The sequence below is a fragment of the Podarcis bocagei genome (genome assembly GCF_964188305.1).
Source record: "Podarcis bocagei genome assembly, chromosome: 3".
In the NCBI taxonomy this organism is placed as follows: domain Eukaryota; kingdom Metazoa; phylum Chordata; class Lepidosauria; order Squamata; family Lacertidae; genus Podarcis; species Podarcis bocagei.
In genome coordinates this window covers 59,715,319-59,735,522 of record NC_138127.1, presented here as the reverse complement: position 1 = coordinate 59,735,522, position 20,204 = coordinate 59,715,319, and positions in this window count along the sequence as shown.

Genomic DNA, 20,204 nt, shown 5'->3' with positions numbered 1-20,204 from the left:
TTTAGAAAATGCAGCCAGTAATTAGCAATTCACTTATCTGTCTCACACCTAGCCAGCTACATGTTAGAGGTGAGAAATGTGCCACTTCTCTAGCCATTTCATTAACAAGTATATAGTTCAAATGCCCATGGAAGGCGTAGCTGTTATCTTGCAGTTTCATTGCAAAGGATAACATCTATTGATCTAGCAGACAGCACTGAAGGTCATCTATCAGTTCAGTGTATCAGGTAGTTAACTGCCTCCTTTGCCTGGCGAGGCTTGTGAAATATATACACAAATACACAAACCCAAGTATATTGGGTTAATGGGATAAATAAGGCCACAACTTTATTGGTTACGGATGTGAGCGGTTTGGCTTAGGCAATTGGGTGAAGCAAGACTATATCCTGACTCCTGCCGGACTGCACTTTGCCAGGAGAGCAAACAAGCTCCTAACCATCGAGAAGGAAAGGAGAAGTAAAAGCGAATTAAGGAGGAATCTACCAAGTGGCATGCACTGTGACAACTGACAGCTTTGGCAATATATTTAGGGCCACAATCATGGAAGTGGATAATAAAAGGCACTCTTGAAATAAAAGGTTAGACAAAATCCTGTTTCTTGCCAACATAAATCTGTGCACTAATGGAAGAAGTATATTGGATACCCCACCTTATTTGTATCTATTACTAGCAGAGAGTGCCTGGTGCTGCCCTGGAATTTTTAGAAACCCAAACCTATTCCTGTTTTTTTTAGACATCGTTATTTGTGAGTTCAGACCTGTCACATGCAAAAAGGGGTGAAGTCACACCAAAGTCATGCTTTGGTCTGCCATCTTGATTCAAAATGGCACCCGGCATTCAAATGTCAATGAAGACCACCCCCAACCTTGGAAGCCCTCATGCCACGTTTGGTGGCAAGATCTTGAGTTCGTCATCTTGTCAGTAGAGCACGAGACTCTTAATCTTGGGGTCATGTGTTCGAGCCCCAACTTGAGCAAAAAAGCCTGCGTTGTGGGGGTGGACTAGATGGCCCTCAGGGTCCCTTCCAAATCTACAATTCTATGTTTCTATGGAAACAGCATCTGGCATCTAAACATAACAACCCAAAGTGCTGCCCTCCCATGAGGAACCCTTGCTCTAAGTTTGGTGATGGTATTTCGAGAGACAGCTATGCCCATAGAGAACAAACACACAAATGGACAAGCCACTTTCCAAAATATATAGTAGATACAATTATATGAGACACTGGTCATAATCTGAATAAAATACAATTTCATTTTTATATTTAAAAAGAACCTTTTTCTTTTCTTTGTCTTTCTTTTTTCCCTTTAAAACCATTGCTCTTGTATTTGGTTTGCTGTTACAGTATTTTATTTAGTAGACCAAATGTCGGAGGATCTTGAAGAACTTATTTATATGTTTGCCAGCAGAACTCAATACCCCCTCAAGTCTGAACTTGATACAATTTGTTTCATATGTCACATATCTTCTACTTTTTTCTGTTGATTGCTACTTGCTCAGCATTTGTCTACAAGGATACAATCACCCTGGGCATAAATCTATTGAAGTCTGATGGTGCTGAAGTTGCTTACTAGTTGCTAGCTCCCTATTTGCACGAAAGTTTGAAACAATCAGATAACTTGGCAAATAAAGGGTGGTAGTCAACTAAGTATAACCCAGAGTAGACTTACTGAAATTCATTGGCCTAAGTTAGTCACGTTCATTAATTTCAATGGGTCTGCTCTGGATAAAACTTAGTTGAATATCACTCAAAGTTTAAGTGTCCCTGAAGCTCAATATAAGCTTTGATACAGTCCATTCAGGGGTCAGCAAACTTTTTCAGCAGGGGGCCGATCCACCGTCCCTCAGACCTTGTGGGGGGGCAGACTATATTTGGGGGGGTGAATGAATTCCTATGCCCCACAAATAACCCAGAGATGCATTTTAAATAAAAGGACACAGTCTGCTCATGTAAAAACACCAGGCAGGCCGCACAAATAACCCAGAGATGCATTTTAAATAAAAGGACACATTCTACTCATGTAAAAACACGCTGATTCCCGGACCATCCACGGGCCGGATTTAGAAGGTGACTGGGCCGGATCCGGGCCCTGGGCCTTAGTTTGCCTACCCATGGTCCATATCATATATGTTCATGAGCAGGGGCTCTCTCTTTTGAGATCCATAATAGTTTTGTCCAGTCAAAACAGTTGTGTGTGAGGACTTCAAATAACAAAATAAAATGAATAACTTGGGGCATATACCCCATAGAAAGCTTTGAGCCACCCCAAAACATAGAGTCACATTTTCAGTATTGTGTCCTCTACAAAAAATGGCATCTGCCCCAACACTTTACTTGAGCAAAAGCCAGTGTTATATGTGGCACCTTCGTGCACAATCATAGTCAAAACAGGTAGAAATTATTAAGGAACGGGGGATGTAAGTTTTGAACCATCACAAATCATACACACACACACCCCAGAGTCGTCTACAAGATGGCGTTGAATTGTGTCCAGTCCAGAACTTTCATTAGACTTGAACACACTGCCAGATGTGATGACTCAAGCCATTTTGGCTCGTCAAGAAATGCTATGTATGAACTTCTCATTGCCACATCATCCTTGAAGAGCAACCAAGGCATAGCAGTGTCACTTTCATTATGCAAAGCTCAGCATGATATGCTTAGCCTTGAGCTCTCAGTGAATTACTTACTTCCTTTTCTCAAGCTAAATAATGTGAAGTTTTGCTGGAACTTAAACAAGGAGGGTCACCTTGTTTCTTGACCCTGTGTTGATGTACATGAATACTGACTCTGATTCCTAACATTTGAGTCCAAACTTAGGATCCTTTTTTTAAAAAATAAAATAAAAAACTGCCCTCACCATGAAGAAAGGAACAAAGTTTAATTGCTCAGGCCTAAGTCTTCCCTACCGAGTACACTAGAATTAAAGGGATCCGTGCTCTTACTTTGGCCATAAACATGTTTTACTGCAGCAGACTAACTAAATGGAATTTGGAGGTGAAATTCCTTTTATACTACAAAAGAGCAATTTCTTGATATGCGTGTTTAGTTAACCCCTTGCCTATCTTGGGTCTGTGTGACTGATTGCTCTTCTAAAAGCAGGCTCCCCATTGTTAAAACTTTAATAAGACAGACGGTTGCTATCTGGACAGGTTCAAAAACAGCACAATCAATACTGAAACCAGCACTTCTTTTTTTAAGATACATTGCTAGTCAATGAACAGTTTTAAATGGATATGCATTAGGATTTTTGAACCACCATATACTCAGGAGGCTCTGTGCATTGATTGTCTTTTTTTGTCTTTTTCTTTCTTTCTTTTGAGATGTGGTTATCCTGATAACTCTACACCATATCTGATGTGTTGTGTTCTCTAGGCCAGAAAGGCAAGACTTGATTTTTATTTTTTATTACATTTCTATACCGCCCTTCATCTGAGGAGCACATGGCAATTTACAATATCTAAACACAAAAATATATAACATAGTAAGGAAGCTTTTAATGTTTGATGTATTACAGTATTTTAATATTTTTTTTGGAAGTCGCCCAGAGTGGCTGGGGAAGCCTAGCCAGATGGGCAAGGTATAAATAATAAATTATTATTATTATAAACAAAAACAATAATCCACCCCCACCATTTAAAAGGACATATGTTGTTGCTGTTTAGTCGTTTAGTCGTGTCCGACTCTTCGTGACCCCATGGACCAGAGCACGCCAGGCACTCCTGTCTTCCACTGCCTCCCGCAGCTTGGTCAGACTCATGTTTGTTGCTTCGAGAACACTGTCCAACCATCTCGTCCTCTGTCGTCCCCTTCTCCTTGTGCCCTCCATCTTTCCCAACATCAGGGTCTTTTCCAGGGAGTCTTCTCTTCTCAAAAAAGGACATATAGATTTTTTAATTAGCCAAAGGCCTGGGGGATATGGATTGTTTTCACCTTGTGCCTAAATATATGTAAGGAAGGCACCAGGCAAGCCTCCCCGGGCAGAGCATTCCACAAGCAGGGAGCCACCACAGAAAAGGCTGTTGAATTCTGCACAAGCTGAAGTTTCCACTCTTCAGAGGTAGTCCCACATATGATGCATCACAGTAATCTAGCCTAGAGGTCACCAGAGCATAGATGACATAAATTAGGCAATCCCTCTCCAGATAGGTTGCAGCTAGCCCACTGGCCAAAGCTGATGGAAGGCACTCTGCGCCCCTCTGAGCCTCAAGCAATAGCAATCGTTGCATGTTCAGACCCAGATAAACACATAATAAACACACATTTGACTCAAATATTAGTTTTGGTTTTCGGCAGGATTTAGGCTACAGCTTTATTGATTACAGAAAGTGAGTGGTTGCATAGGCTCTGGTTTGACTAGCTCCCTGCACCCTTGCAGGTAGCACTGATCATCCTCCCTATGTTTGGGCCTGGTTCATGAAAAACACTCCAAGAGCCCATTTTCAGATGACTGTAGTGGTTCCTACCAGGCACAGGTAAGAAAGTAGGTGAAGAAATATGCAGGACCCAAACAGCTTAGGACTTCATTAGTTACAGCCTGCACTTGGAATAATAGGGTAAAGAGGCTAATGGTGCAATCCTTTACCCAATTTACTTGAGAGTAATTGCCATTGACCTCTGTGGGACTTACTGTTGATTATTTGTGTATATGATTGCAGTGTAAGACGATGAAGAAAGTATGACTCTCCCTAATCTGTCACATGAGTCAACACATCTTCAAAACGTAGCTGGGGAATGATGACTGTCCATTGAAAGATGTCATAACTAAGGTGGCAATAATTTGAGTGTGATAGTGCTAATTAGGGTACCAGGTGGAAAGTATCTAGGCAGGTATGCAGAGAAGATTAAAGAAAAGTCTTCTTTTGTCTTGCTTTAAGGGGTTAATCATTCTCGGCCAGCAGGTCCCTGTGTAAACACCGACAGCCTCCCAAATGAAGTGCCATCAGTGTTGCTGTCAGGCAGGCATGTGTGTAGCATAAACACAAAGGGATTTCGAGTGAAGTATTTGGAGTTACTGCATGACAGATGTGTTTGCATCTTCAGCAGTCAAGGGATTCTTTCCCTGCTCTACCTATGGTGACAGCTGCTCAAGGGATTAGGCCTTTTCCATCCCTGGCGTCCCCCCACCTTAACACTCTTCCTGGGTACACATTCAATCACTTCTCAGCCGGAGTTTCTTTGCAGCTGAAATGTTTTCATGATTGGCAAAGAGATCATCTCAGGAGGAATTTCGCTTCTTCTCCGGAGACTCGGACAAACCGTAAAGATTAACCTTGGTGTGTGCACAAAATGGTAATAACTGAATGTTTGTGCACCTTTCTGCCCTGGCTGACCTTTCGCAATGCAGCTGTTGATGTCACTGCAATAAAGGAGGGTTAAAATCCCAAGCATAGGAGCATAGGTGTCAACCTCTCCCAATTCCAGAGCGGGCCAGAAAGAGGGAAGCTATTACTGAATTAAATAAACATTTGTGGTGCTCTCACAGGAGACACAGAGAGATAAGAGTAAAGATATCTGCTTTTTTTTTGTGAATCACTACGGTTAATTGCATAATTATCGCTGTCTGTACTTTCATTTCCTTCCGATCTTGCTGTTTACAATTCCCACCCCACCCTGGGGGGGGGGGACTCCAAATGTTTAAATAAACTACCATATAACTCAGGATATTTCAGGATAACTGTAATTTGTTTTAATGTGTTAGCCTTTTAGGTGCCACATGACACTTTGTGTTTCTGCTTTCTTTTATGTCAGAATATGCCAAGAGTATTTTACTTGAGTCAGTACTTTTTTTATATAAAAGAAATGAGGTGCTGATACTCATATCTTGATAACAGTGTCATGGGCGCTATGAGCAGCAAAAGAAAGAAAGAAGTTGACCTTACACAATTTCCGCCTTCCCTTCCCCACAGGTGGGCGGGGTTTGCGGCACCGAGCGGGGGCACACCTGCTTACGTTGGCCTTTAACCCGCCCTCGGCCAGGGAGGACAATGGACGGCTGGCCGGGGGTGGGGCTAAGTCCAAAGAAAATAGGTTGAGCCTTTCTGCCAGGCCTCACTTGGTTTCTTCTTGCCAGGATCACCCACGCAACCCTCCCTCAATAATTAATAATTCTTGCCTCCAAATAATTTCATCCTAAGTCAGCAGACATCAAGTTAACGTTAAAAATTATTTTTTACAAACTAATATTTTGCGTTCCAGGTCAGTGGGCCCTGCTGCGGTCATAAGATGGTTGCTGTATTCAGAATCGGGAAGGAATATTCCCTGCATTGGCAGGTTTCACCTTCCCCATAACATTTTGTCACTACTTTGGCAGTTTTAGGCCTTGGCAAGGTATCCTTTAGTCCGTCATCAAGTTGGAGGGGATGCATTCATGCTCCTATCCCATGCGGTGGCGCTTGCAGGGCCTGTTAAGGGCAAAACCGGGAGTCCCTGTCTCTAGAGTGGCGGCATGTAGGTCAAACTCCTGGGACGAGGTTAATGGAAGGACATGCTGTGTAAGTTTGTGCTTTACAGTCCCCTCCCACTGGACCTCATCAGCCTGCATATCCTCAGCCAGATGGGCTGGGAGGGCTACCTGCCAAGGCCCATGCCAAGTTTCTCACTTCTGAGGCTTAATAAAGTTGTGGCCAATTTGAACCCATGCTCTGGTCTCTTGTCTCATTCTTTGGGGGAAAGGGTAGGCACCACAGACAGGGTTTAGCGTGTGTGCCCGCAATAAAAGATGACCAACATCACAAAAAGGGCTACAAGTTGCAGTCTTTAGAAACAGAAATAGTACACCCAAGCCAATTAAATAAATAGCAGATAACAAAGCAAAAATTAAAATTACACCATACAACCTAGCAGGGGAATAATATCCCAGTACTTGGGCAGAGATAATCCAGGTTTCAACTTGATGCTAGAATGTAAAAAAAATGTCAACACGGAGCTATTTCCAAGGGCAGGATGCAATGATGGACTTCCAGGTTTACTCACTACTGAAGGATATTAAAATAGGTGCTTGTTTTTACCAGCTGTGGCAAAACATGCATATTGTTTGCAAACCTCTGGCGTGCTGAATCATTGTAGAAACCATATACTATATTGTAGCCCTTTTTGTGATGTTGGTCATCTCTTATTCTAAAGACTGCAACGCACCCAGAGATCTTTGGGTGTAGGACAGGCTAAAAATATTATCAAATACATAAATAAAAATAATAAAATTAGGCTGCAATCCTAAGTGAGTGTTGAGAGTAAGCCCCATGCAACAGGACTTACTTGGGAGCAAAACAGTCATAGGAATCTGGTGTTCATCTCTTAGGCTTCAAGTTATTGTAATATCAACAAATGCCGTTTGTTGATGTTTTTCCATGGAGTTCAACCGGTGAGAGAGGTCAAAGGACTTTAGCCTGCACTGTCAACTCTCACTAGCAACAAATCAAGCAACCAGCAAATCTCAAAGGACAGCAGGCAGAGAGATAGTAGCCACGTCTGAAACTTGAGATCCTTGGCGGAAAAAACTAGGGATAGAATCTGGTGCCTCATATCTGCCAAATCTTCACTTTACAAGGAATGCGATTTGCTAGGGACTCTGCAAGCCCCATACAACCTTCACAAGCACTTTTTGATAGAAAATGAATAATGATCCTATGACTACAAATGGGATGAAAATGTCCTTTAAAGCAAATAACAGATTTTTAACATGGAAAGGCATGTGTTGAATTTCATCCTGCAAAAAAAAATATGTTTTCTTATCTCAGTTTTGCCTCTCATAGGCCCCATCTGCTCTATATAATTAAAAGCAGTATCACACCACTTAAAACTGTTGTGGTTTCCCCTCAAAAAATCCTGGGATCTGTAGTTTGTTCAGGATGCAGAGAGTTCTTACAGAGCTACAATTTCCAGAGCTTTCTGGAAGAGAAGAGTGATTGTTCAACCCCCCACTCTGAGAATTGTGGGGATGGTTTGAGCTGAGAGTAAATCCCCAATAAACCTTCGTTTTTATTGGCTGGAGGGATGAGGACTTATTAGCAACTGAGAGGAAAGCAGAAATGTGCAAACTTGCAAATATGCAGTAAGCACATTAACTTTGGGAAGCTTTGCAACTTATGTGTAAGAATGAGGAAACTGTGGTCCTCCAATTATTGGACTGCAACTCCCTTGGTAGTTGGCATCCAAACAACATTGGGAAAGTCACCAATTCCCCATACCTGGTGTGAAGTTTTATGTTTTGGTGAATTTCTTGCCTCTTCTCTGCATGTAATCTACTGCTATGCCAAGTAATCCCCAACATCTCAAGGCTCTGTAATGCAGAAGAAACTAAGTGAATTTGTCTCTCAAAGCTATGAACCCCTTTCTAACTGTATTGAATTTCTTTCTGATGTAAGTTCAGGGCGTGTCATTGTCATTATCATACAATGTGATTGCAATGCAGGCCCTGTTTATGGAATTTGCAAAGATGCATGACTTCCACATAAAATCACCCCAAAGGCATAGTACAGGCTGTACCTATCAATTATATGTATCAGGAAATGCTACATGAAAGAATACTCCACATTGTTTGTTTATTCCCAAAAGAACACTTTCTGGTTCAACAAATAAACATAACTATAAAATGTGCCAAACATTTTACATAAGGAGAAATTGCTTTTTCATCATCCTTAGATTGAATTCTTCTCCTCATTTTGCCAGTCTTTCGATAAGTGAAAACATGCATATATTACGACTTTTTGATATTTATGATATTTTTTGCAATTGTATGTTGCCCTTTTTTCGAGGACCTCTTAGCACCAAAAACTTTACAACAATCCTGTGCGGTAGGTTAGGTTGGAAGGTAGTGACTATAAAATAAATCACTGGTTATCAATTAATTAATTAATTAATTAATTAATTAAGCAAGCAGCTCTTTTTCATGATTTGGAAAGAGTTGGTCTTCAAGTCCTTTTCATAACAACCAGGTTGTGTATTAGGCAACTGTAGAAGACACTCAAATCTCCAGCTATAACAATGTGGTTAAGGAACAGTCTGAGAAGTTGCTCTACTGACTAAACTTACATGTTACTTTAGGGACTCACAGAATATGCAACAAAGAGAGAGAGAAAGAGAGGGGGAGATGGTCTTTCTTAATCAGCTACTGGAGTAACAAGGAACAAGACAACATGCAACCACATAATGTCTTTTCCACGATATAATTTGTTCTCTATAATCTTTTTTTAGGGACGCGGGTGGCGCTGTGGGTAAAACCTCAGCGTCTAGGGCTTGCCAATCACATGGTCGGCGGTTCGAATCCCCACGGCGGGGTGAGCTCCCGTCTTTCGGTCCCAGCTCCTGCCCACCTAGCAGTTCGAAAGCACCCCTAAGTGCAAGTAGATAAATAGGTACCGCTTTATAGTGGGAAGGTAAACGGCGTTTCCGTGTGCTGCGCTGGTGCTGGCTCGCCAGAGCAGCTTCATCACGCTGGCCACGTGACCCGGAAGTGTCTCCGGACAGCGCTGGCCCCCGGCTTCTTAAGCGAGATGGGCGCACAACCCTAGAGTTGGACACGACTGGCCCATACGGGCAGGGGTACCTTTACCTTTACTATAATCTTTTTATTTTCATTCCTCACTTAGTCAAAAAAGAGCGATTAGATTAGAACTTCTTGGTCTGCCACTAGTCATTATATCTCTTGTATTAATAACCCCTTTCCATGTATATAATGATTATGACTCCTAAGTCATTCAAACTGCTTGGCATTTTCACATCTAAGTTATGACCATTTTGTTACCTTACCTTGTTTGTAGAATGTGTGTGTGGTTCAGATGTGTCAGCCAGCTATTCAAGTTACAAGAATGGGGTTTATTACTATTGTTGTTGTTGTTGCTGTTGTTGTTGTTATTGTTATTAAAAGGTGGCAACTCTTATCCCTTCAGCATCACCATTTCCCATGTAGGAACTGGCCCATCTAGCGTGTTCTCTTCCTGGGCTAAGGAGGACTAATACACATTCTTTAACCACTAGTGAATCTGTAGCAGATAGCTGAAAAAGCTGTGAAACACATCTGTAGCTAAGACTGCTGTTACATTCCAGCTCCCAGAATTACTTTCCCCGTCAAGTCCACAGTAGGTTCCTTTTGCTCTTACTGTACATACGAATGGGGAGATCTGACAGATCCTAATCCTCCTACATGACAATAGATGGGGATGCCTTTTGATGGGAGGTCATTCAGCTGCAGGGGGCCACAGGACAAAACTGTACCTTAGTGAATAGAAAACTTCCTCTGTGTCTTAATGAAAGCTTCCCATCAGGAGGCCCAGAAAGTATTCTCTCCAGTCTTCCCATTTTGTTTAGCAGACTGTATTTGGATGGCCAGTTCAAATGCACCTGTTTCCACTGAAGTGGGGGAAGGAAAGTTCTCTTTGTTCAACACAGATTCCAGGAAGACATTAGAAACTTCCACTTCTCCTGGTCAAAAGGTCACTTAAAGCAGGCAAGTATCTGATCAATGTTGCTTGCAGTCACTTTCCCCCTGGGGTGCAGTATTTATCTGATATGTGATAGACGGTAAAATATGATTGTATCCACTGATACTTCCATATCAAGGAAAACAATTGTGTATTGGGCAACCTTTCCCATGCCTACCCGAGTCTGCATTCCGCAACTGATTTTCAAAGGAGGCTAGTTTCACTCCCATGTTGTTTGTTGCTCAAATTCCTTCCTCTCCCCATATTACCTAGTAATTCTGATTACATATCCTGGGTTTCCAGCATCCACTGGATGAAGGCTTGACTGAATTCGCGTTGACTCTTCCATTCAGTTGGTTCAAGCACTTTACTTTGTTTTATTTAGTCTGCAGACCACAAACATCAGATACAATATATAGAGTTATCAAGACATCCACGGCAGAGAGAAAAATGCAAATATATATGCTCATGGGTTTTGCCTACAGGTAGGTAGCTGTGTTGGTCTGTCGTAGTCGAAACAAAATTTAAAAAAATCCTTCCCGTAGCACCTTAGAGACCAAAGCTCATACCAATAACAAACTACCCGGAAGCTGTACGCAGGTTCCCTCGGCCAATAAAGCGAGATGAGTGCCACAACCCCAAAGTCGTTCATGACTGGACCTAACGGTCAGGGGTCCCTTTACCTTTAAGGTGCTACTGGAAGGAATTTTTTTATTATGGGTTTTGCCATTTAAAATAAAGACTATAGTAAAATTGACAATCAAAAATAGTTTTTTAAAACCTTTTCTTTTAACTCAGAACTTGTCTTCCTTTAAGCAACTGTGTCCTAATTTTGATGACTACATTTCCTGTTCTCTTTTTTATATACAGTGGCACCTCAGGTTACATACGCTTCAGCTTACAGACTCCGCTAACCCAGAAATAGTGCTTCAGGTTAAGAACTTTGCTTCAGGATGAGAACAGAAATCGTGCTCTGGCAGCGCAGCAGCAGTGGGAGGCCCCATTAGCTAAAGTGGTGCTTCAGGTTAAGAACAGTTTCAGGTTAAGTACGGACCTCTGGAACGACTTAAGTACTTAACCTGATGTACCACTGTATATAATAATTTTTATTAGTTTTTACATATAATCACATAGCATAACATCATACCTTCTTCGTATATCTCTTTGGCTCTACTGAGCCTGGTGACTTCCCGCCCACCTACCTAATGGTTTACAAAATTAAATTTTGCATCTTTGCATTTCACTTCCTTTCCTATTCTTGTTACATCATTACCTAAAATAAAAAATTAAATCAGCTTGAATAGGTAGGAATTTCATCTTACAAATCTTCAGATAACTCTGAAGATAGAGCCTGCTAGTGATGTTAATTGCTTACAGTTGTCTTTCAAATATAATATGAATTTATTCCAGTCTTTTTGGAATGCTTGGTCTCGCTGATTCTGGATCCTTCCCATCAGTTTCGCCAGTTCTGTTCTCTTAATTTGCCATTATGATTTACTCATAACATTCATCTGAGTTCCCCAAGTGTAAAGAAAGCACAGGGGAAATATATCAGGGTATTATATTCCTATTAAAAAACACCATATAGAAGAACATGGCCTGACATTTCAACTGAGCCACTTTCACAAGGACAAACTCTCAGACACAAAGGCTGCATGGCGAATCGATTTTCCACAGCTGCCAGTGGCAAAGCATTTAACCTAACCGTTGAAAATGGTCTCCTGTATCTAGGAATAGTTAACATTGCTAAATACCTGGTGGGTTGATAATCACTACTAGGTTGCCTGAGCTGGGAGTGAATGATATGTAGTGGTCCAAACTAGGCATAATTTGGAATATTTGAAGATTTTCTGTGTTGTTGTTCTTTCCACAGGGGAACTGAGACAGTGGGTTACCTTTTTGGACATCCCTTTAGCTATTGACTTGGAAGGGTACAGGGCAAGCCTGATTTGGCAAGAACTAGGAGATGTCATGAGTCAAGCTTGCCAATTTTATTAAGAGTCCCCTAATTTGAGCTCTGTTTTGTTATGAAATCTCACAACATCAGTCTTAAATTTTACTTGATTTGATTACTTAAATGGCTTACTTAAGAAATGGTTACTTAAATGAGTGTTTGTGTCTGTGTCTCTCTGTGTGTGTCTGTGCGTGTAAAAACATTGGCTTTCCTCCCAGTAGATATTGTTTTTAAATATTGAGTATAAAGTGTGATATTAACTAACAGATGGTGTCTTCTGCGTCTGCACATTAAAAAATCTCTGGAGTAAGTAAGATACATCTTTCAGGTGGAAATGAAACACCCTAACATGTAGATAATGGGAATAAACACAGTGGAATGAATTAAAGTATATTATATGACTGTACAATGTGGTTCTTCCCTTTAAAAACCACCACTGTGCAGCCACTTTGTTTTTAGATCTTCCTTTAACACAGAAAACATCTCTCTCCCCCCCCCCCGCACAAACTGTGGGTTTAGGTTTCAGCCAGAACATCATTGTACAGTGACAAAAGCCTTCCACTGCTAATTGTAAAAACAGGGCAGTCTCCAGCAGAGAGCTGCTTGGCTGATGACTGATGCCTTGACAGATAACAGACAATCAATACGACCCTCCAAAGTCCTGAGCTGAAGACCCTCCCCCACCCCCACAAAAGGATTTAATTGGAAAACAATAGCCAAACACCAATTTAGGGTTAGCCGTTATTGCACTGAAAGTTACCCTGTGAAACTGCAGGATAAGTCAAGGAAAATAAAAAATGTATTTCTTGAACATGTGACTGAACACCAAGGAAAGCGCTATTTTTATGGCACAGATTTTCAATACAACTTTGGACTCTGTCTTAATGAAGGTGGAAGTGTTTGAACACAACATGAGCAGAGAAGGCACACAAAGAGAGCCAGTGTGGCATAATGGTTAGAGTGCTGGACTGAAAAACCAGGGTTCAAATCCCTACTCAGCTGTGAAGCTCATTGGGGGACCTTGGACAAATCACTGCCTCTCAGCTTAAACTGCCTCACAAGGCTGTTGTGAGGATAAAATGGGGAAGAACCATGAACGCCACATCCAGCTGCTTGGATAAACATAATAATGAAAAACAAATTGTGTTAAGCAATAGCCAGGCAAAAGTGCAGAGCTAAGGCCTAAATGTATGGCACGTATCCCAAGGATAGACTTGTGGTGCAGATTCGGAGAGCTTCCCTTGTCCCTTGAAAAGCTCTGAAGCAGTAAGAGAAGGCTTGGCCTCACTCTGTTCTGCTCCCCTGAGGTGAACACAAGACAATTGTCTCTTATCTGTCAAGGCATCAGTCAGCAGCCCAACAGGTTTAATGTACAGCGTATATGAAATGTGACAAATACCAGTTTGTGGGGTGTGACTCATAGAGTGAAAATGGGGCTAGACATTCTGCCTCCACCTCCTGTCCTCAGAGCCTCCCTGAAGAGAGCAGGGGCACAGCAATATCTAATCTGGCATCTTTTTCTCACAGTGGCTAACCAGATTCCTGTGGGAAGCCAGCCCACAAGGAAGACCTGGTTACAAGAGCCCTCTCCCCTCCTGTGGCTTCCAGCAACTAGCGATCGGAAGCATTACTGCCTCTGACCAGGGAGGAAGAGCACAGCTATCTTGGCTAGTAGCTGCTGATAGCGTTATCCTTCATGAATTGGTCCAATCCTCTTTTAAAGCCATCCATGTTGATGCCCATCACTGCTTCCTTAATTCCTGAGGTCCATAATTGAACTACGGGCTGCATGGAAAAAGTGGCTTCTTTTATCTGTCCTGAATTATCCAACGTTCACTTTCAACGTCCACATGTTCTAGGGTTATGGGAGAGGGTGAAAAACTTTTCTCTATCCACTTTGTGAAGTGTAGGTGGGTTCCCACGAGGCAAAACACAGTGATAACGGCAATAACTTTTATTGAACTAACATAACTGGACAACAGGGGCAAAAGAACTGCTTATATACATTTCTGAAGGCCTGCTTGGCAACCTTGGAAGTCTAAACTTCCAAACTGCGAATCGTGACTCAGAATTTAAGGGCCAATGGCAGAGGCCCACACCCTGAAATGTTCTGTGATTGAATATCATGTATCAAATCAGGACACAGGGGCTCAGAACCCTTAGTCCAGACTCAAGCTCAGGCAAACACAGACCACTGAATACATAACACTTTCTTCATGCCATTCATAGTTCTCTAAACTTCTATCATGTCATCTTTTACTTGGCTTTTCTCAAAAAAGTTGCTAGTTTTGCAACCTTGCTTCACAGGGAATTATAGCATAGGCATGAGGGACCCTGCTTTTTGACCCCCAGTTTTGCAATTTTATTTTATTTTTTATTAAAGATTTTCTTGTTTTACAGAAGTATGTGTAATGTCTCTCGTATTTTTTCCATGTAACATTTTTACAAATCCGTTTCATTTGTTGAGACATTAGGGGGAGGGGGAAAAAGGGTTGGAGGGGGGAAGATGGGTGGGGGTGGGGTCGGGTGGCGATGTTTCTATTATGGTTAATGTATGTAGGGTTTGGTGTCAGCGTTGCTTATGCTGTTCATTTGTGTTCCTTTGGTGGTGAGATGTTGGGGTTGGCCTAGGGCGTGGTTATTTGTTTGTGGTTGGCTGTGGTGGTCTTTGTTTTCGTGTGAGAGTGGGGTGGGTGGGTGTTTTGGATCAGCCATATTGATTTGTATGCTGTTGGTGGATTATTGTCATTGTCTTGTTGGGCTGTGTATGTGATAAAGGGGAGCCTTACCGGGGTAAAGGCGTCTTCTTCTGTTTGTCCCCGTGTCAGTTTCAGTTTATTGGTTAATTTTTCTAGTAGGGCTGTTTCCCATACTATTTGGTACCATTGGTCCATGCTTACTCCTGACAGGTCTCTCCAGTGTCTGTTTATGGTGTTTCTGGCTGCTGAAAGTAGGTGGGTTATGAGTTCTTTGTGGTGTAAATGGGCTTGCCCCCCCCCCCCAGTTTTCTTCCCTGCAATCCTCCCCGCTACATTTCCCCCCAAATGCAGGATCCAGATCTATAGATTTACTTTCGAAATACAGATCTGAAATTCTTCGCTGGAGTGGGGAGCATGGTTAGAGAGAGAGGAAGTGCTGAGCCAGAAAAGGAGAAAGTGCTCTGCTACCACCTGACACTTCTCCATAGGAAATGGAGTGTACCAAGCTCCACCTTGCAAAGGAAAAGTCAAGGTTTGAGAACAGGAGGCAGAGAGGCCAAAAGTGTTGTTATCCTTGTGCAGCTCCACGGATTAGAGAACTTGGATTGGCTGTGGCCCCACAGTTCCTGTACCCTTGGCAGCAAACCTGGGACAGCTGAATACAGAGTGGTACCTCAGGTTAAGTACTTAATTCGCTCCGGAGGTCCGTTCTTAACCTGAAACTGTTCTTAACCTGAGGTACCACTTTAGCTAATGGGGCCTCCTGCTGCTTCTGTGCCGCCGGAGCCCGATTTCTCTTCTCATCCTGAAGCAAAGTTCTTAACCTGAAGCACTATTTTTGGGTTAGCAGAGTCTGTAACCTGAAGCATATGTAACCCGAGGTACCACTGTATATAAAGAGGCCCTCAGGATAGGGAACTTACAGGCCTCTTGAAAATCCCAATCGAAACAAACAAGGTGTTTTGCTTTGGGAGACAAAAATCTCACTTGCTTTTTGTTTTCCATTTCTTCTGAGCCGATGGACAGGAAGTGTTCCTACTGGCATTAAATTCTGCGAGGCTAGCCTTCACGCTAAGTATTTCAGGACAGGAAAGGGTACATTTGCATATCTTCATTTAACACTGACTGCTTTTAAAAAGAAAAAATTAAAAATCTTCAGATAAGGAGAATGGTTGTATCTGTAGCCTCCTTTTGCTACTGATTGCAAATGGTGAATGCAAGATTTGTTTGTTTTCCCTTTCTCTCTCCCCGCCTTTACAAGCATAATTTCAGCTAACATCTATGCAATCCAGACTGATCTCCTGCAGCTTCTATTTTTTTTAAAAAAATCTATGTATGCAAGAGTAAAGATGAAATTTTGTTCTCTTAATTGGTATCTTTAGTCCTGAGAAGATAATGTTTTTAAAATATAATTAAATAGTGCATTAATTGCCATTATCAATTCTGTAGAGATTCCATAGTTTCTTGACCCTGTCTAGATCCTTTTGGGAATCTTTGCTGGATGGGAGCTTGGTCTCTCTAAGATGCCCATAATCCATTCCAAGATTACTTTGACCTCTGCTATTTTGATTGATAGGAGCCACATTTATGATGCATGTATTGCTATGTACAAATGGAGGGGAAATGTCCTCACAACTCCAGATATGGCAGCCAATTTAAACTTGATGGTCAAAACCATCATATGTCCAAGCTTCTTCAAAATATATTTTTTTAGATTTCTTGAAGTGCCTAGCTTCAGCATCATTTCAGATGTCACAACTCAGGATTTGTACCTCTCTCAGAAAAAATGAAAGCAGAACAAATAGTTGATTCTACCCCCCTTATTTAAGCTTAGGGTGCCTCCAGAATACCTGTTTATTGAGTATCCATCCTGATAGTCTAATCTGGCTTTAAGCATATCTTGGCTATTTAATAAGCATTCATACTGATTTGTTTCTGGATAGGCGAATGTGTTACAATGTGTTCTCCCACACTTTCCAGTGCATTTCCTCATCATTTTTCTTATTGCAAAAAGTACAATATTTGAGGGGATGCGAGTTTCCACAAGGCCACCCTATCAGCTGTCATTGTACAACCTGCATTTGCCAGAATGTGACTGAAACTCGCCAGAAGAAAAGTGATCACCTGGAAATGCCCTTAAGCTCACTCTGCAATTCTCATTCCCCATAAAGCTTTCTACAAGTGATCCATATTAATTATTCAGCCTGCTGTTTTGGTCATTGCATTTGTATATGCAATAGACCAAGGTACTGTTTGATTCTGCAATAATCCATATTGTATTGTCCCAGTCTGCAGATGTTAGGTGCCCAGGTGGAGCAATGGTGCTGCGTGTATCTGGTCTTTCCGATCTAGTTTATTTTTCCAAAGCTGGCCCTTGAGTCCGTCAGCCTTGGAGACGAATGTGCTGAATAATAAGAGAGGCGAGCCTCCTCAAGACTTAATCACCCCCAAGTGTAAAGCACAGTATAGTTGGGAAGCAAGGTCAGCGAAGGTCAAGAGGATCCATGGAGAAAAGTGCCTTTCATGAGGAATGGCAAATGTTTACTTTCAAATAAGTCTTTAGAAAGTCACCATCTTGAAAGAAGCCATATGCTTCGATTCTGAGACCAATTAGTCTGCCTCATCCACAATTTATTCCGTGGACTTTTGGCCTCTTTGCTTTTGTTATAGGCAAGGAGTCAAGCACTAATGCTCCACCATGAACTTAATAGAGCGGAAATATCCAGGGCAAGGGAATGAAAGGACTTGGGCAGGTGATCTCTGAAAGACTTGCTGCAAAATTGCCTCAATGGAGAATAAACAACAAGGTGACTTGCATTGAGTGGTTAGAATATCTTACCACTCTGTATACACAGCAGGGTAGCACACAGTTCTTGCTAGCCTGTTTGTATGGCTTTTCAAAAAGCATAACTTAGTAGCCAGCCATTCCACCGGGTTTTGTTCCGAACTCCTTGTCTTCTCAATGATCGCTTGAAACAAGTGAGCTACCTTTAAAGAAAGCATGAGCTGGATTCCATGGATCAACACTAAAATCCCAATTCCTTGAAAGCTGGACAAAGGCAACATGAATCTTACATGCTTGGCAGAAAATCCTTACACCGTCTTTTTCTTTATTTGAGGCTGGGGATACAAGAGAGAAGGAAGCCGTGTGTGGAGGGCAGCTACTTGCCAGTTAGATGATCAAAGGAGAACCCAAAGTTCTCATGTTTCTTTTGCATATATTCATCCTCTAGGCCAGGGATGAGAAACCTGTGGCCCTGCAGATGTTGTTGGATTACAACTCCCATCCCCTCTAAATATTGGCCATCCTGGCTGAGGCTGATGGGAGCTTGAATTCAACAATACCTGGAGGGCTACAGGGTCCCTGTTCCTGCTTGAGTCTGTTTTTGGATATTGTTGCCCTCTCAAAAGAAAAATCATGGTGATGGTCCTGCCTGCAATCTTTCAACAGGATCATGATTAAAGGTGCAACTAGAATATTTTCATGTTAGATGTTTGTTTATTCTTACACCTACCAACTGCCAACCACAAATCAAATTATTTCAAGTAGAAATCTGCCTAAATATAAAAAAGGATATCATCTCTAGAATAAAGAAGTGACTTTCCAACTTCCTGGCTGTCTTGATTTCACTGTAGAAAACAAATGTCTACGAGCCGGTGTGTCCCTGTGTGAAAAAGCACTTAGAACGTAACATGAGCAGTATATCCCTATTGCTTTGTAAGAGGTTATATATTGACCAATTTCACATTGCACATTTGCACTTCAGTATAGTGATACTCCCTTGTCTGTGGGTGGAATAGTTTGGGGGGATGCATCCCCTAAAGGATCCCCTTTGAGTGCAGACTTCCAGCTGAAAATTAATTGAAGTATGCCATAAAAATGAGGGAGGACCACAGATCAACAGAGAGGGCTACAGATCGTTTTCAACATGCTTAAAGTGTTGTTCATGCAGAAGAGGACAATGTAGCAAAGCCTATGCTGTCCCTAAGAAGTTACGGTATCTGACTTGATACAGATATGATACAGCACCTTTCTATAAATGTTTGGCTCTGGACTGAGCCCTAGGTTTGCAACTCCTCACACAGTTACAAGGCTTCTTTGGGGAAGCTGTGAACACTGGATTGCAGCCTAGTTTTAGGTTGCCGGCACCAGAGTTACGTACCTCTGGGAACCCTTTTAAAGGGTTGGCTGTAGGGATGATTCTAAGACTATGTGCTAGCAATTTAGTGCTTTCGATGAAAATGGATCTACGCCTCCAAATGAAACAAGCAAACATAATTGCTGGTGTTTGAGGAATGCTGCACTATTTTAAAAATGTTTAGGATAAGGCATAAATTGTGGCTAGACATTTTGCTTCATTTTTGAATGTAAATAATGTCATGGAAACCAGCCGTTGGTTCTTTGCTTATTCTAGTATACCCTGAGGCAGAAATTTGTCAGCTATTATAGAGGCAGCTTAGAAATCAATACACCTTTGAATGAATGAGAACGGACTCCCATTCTTAGTGTCTCATGGGCAGGCTGTGAATGTAAATAAGTCTCTGTATCACAGAAATGTGAAATAATCATCCTGCAAATAAGCTCTGCAGCAGCAGGAAGAAGAATGAGCCTGGTCCATTCATAGCTTGCCTATGGATAAAGGGATAGTTCAAAGCCAGTCTCAAGAGCCCACTTATGTTGGGGTGACGGCAGGTTTTAAGTATGTGTTTGCTCTTTTCTTTTCTTTTTTAAAAAAAACATATTCCCCTCTTCCCAAGACCAAAGCATGTCTGAGTATTGAGAAGCGCTTGCTTGTTCTTTCTGAGCAAAATAAATTCCAAATACAGAAGGTCTAAGGAAATACTGTTGACAGATGTCTTTCCTTCCTCCCTGGCTCACCGCAATTTGTTTCACTGAGCTGGAATCATTTCTGAATCAGCCACATTTGACTAAACCTGGCTACATTTTAAAGACACACAACAAATGGTTCTTCTAAAACTAAAAGCAATATGTTGACCTTGTTCACATGCCACAGTTACACCAGCCTTTGCCAACCTAGTGTCATAACAACAACAAACAACAACAACAATTTTATTATTTATACCCTGCCCATCTGGCTGGGTTGCCCCAGCTACTCTGTATTTTGATG